This window comes from Brienomyrus brachyistius, chromosome 15 (assembly GCF_023856365.1).
Source record: "Brienomyrus brachyistius isolate T26 chromosome 15, BBRACH_0.4, whole genome shotgun sequence".
Classification (NCBI taxonomy): domain Eukaryota; kingdom Metazoa; phylum Chordata; class Actinopteri; order Osteoglossiformes; family Mormyridae; genus Brienomyrus; species Brienomyrus brachyistius.
The window spans coordinates 6,445,370-6,446,423 of NC_064547.1; positions in this window are offsets into that span (position 1 = coordinate 6,445,370).

Genomic DNA, 1,054 nt, shown 5'->3' on the forward strand with positions numbered 1-1,054 from the left:
ACACCCACAGCACGATCTGGACATGACGTAAAGCGCTGTCACCGTGGATCGAGGGGTGAGGAGAAGAGAGGAAACGCGATCCTGTGATTGGCGTACTTTATTCAAAATATAAAGAAAATCCTGCCAAGTAATGTATATATTCTATTCTATTCTATTCTATCCTATGTGACCTGGTAAAGTTAGCTAGACTGCGTATTATAAATTCCAAAATGAAATTTCTGCTCGAAATAATCGGTAGACAGTTGTACAGGCCTACAGTCGGAGTGCTAATAACTTTAAGTGTCTGTTAAACTAGTTAGATGAGAAACGGCACCGTCATTTCATTGCGACCCAGTACAAGTGTGTATTGTGCATAGAACTTACGACACCATTCAAAGAGGAAAGATATAGAGGAAACTCAACTGAAACAGGAATATAACCCACAATTATGTATTTGGAATGTGAACTGATCTTGATTACTCACGTGGTAGCCTATATGTTATCTTAAAAAACTAATTAAGATGAAAATTCTGCTGGAACCTCATAAAAAATGTACATTTTTGCAATGTAATATTTCCTTGCGAAGGACAAGATCCTGGCGTTCTTTAACTTCTCGTTCCATCTGGGAATTATCTGTGTCTTCAAAATTGACGTATTTTTTTCTGGATTAAATTCGTAATCTGTACGAGGTACATCTGTTAATCTATGCTGCTATATCGTATGGCAAACGCTTTATATGGGCCTATGTATTACAACATAGTGTTCAAAAAAAATATAAGGATTTTTTGTATATTTCCGTCGAAACGTCCCATACTAAATAAATAGTAATGTGGTGAGTAAAGATTAAATAATGCTAGATTTAACAGTCTGTTATATTCCATTCATTAAAATGTTTTTGGTTATTTGATCAATTAATGCTTATTAAAGGTTTGCCAAATTGCTCACCAATTAGCTTCTTTTTTTCTTTTTTTTTTTTTGCATCCTCCTAGCGCCACCTTCTGGAAGTAGGCCTATATATTTGCCTGTTTTATAAATAATAATATGGGCTACTTGAGCCAAGAACTTTGAAAGTTAC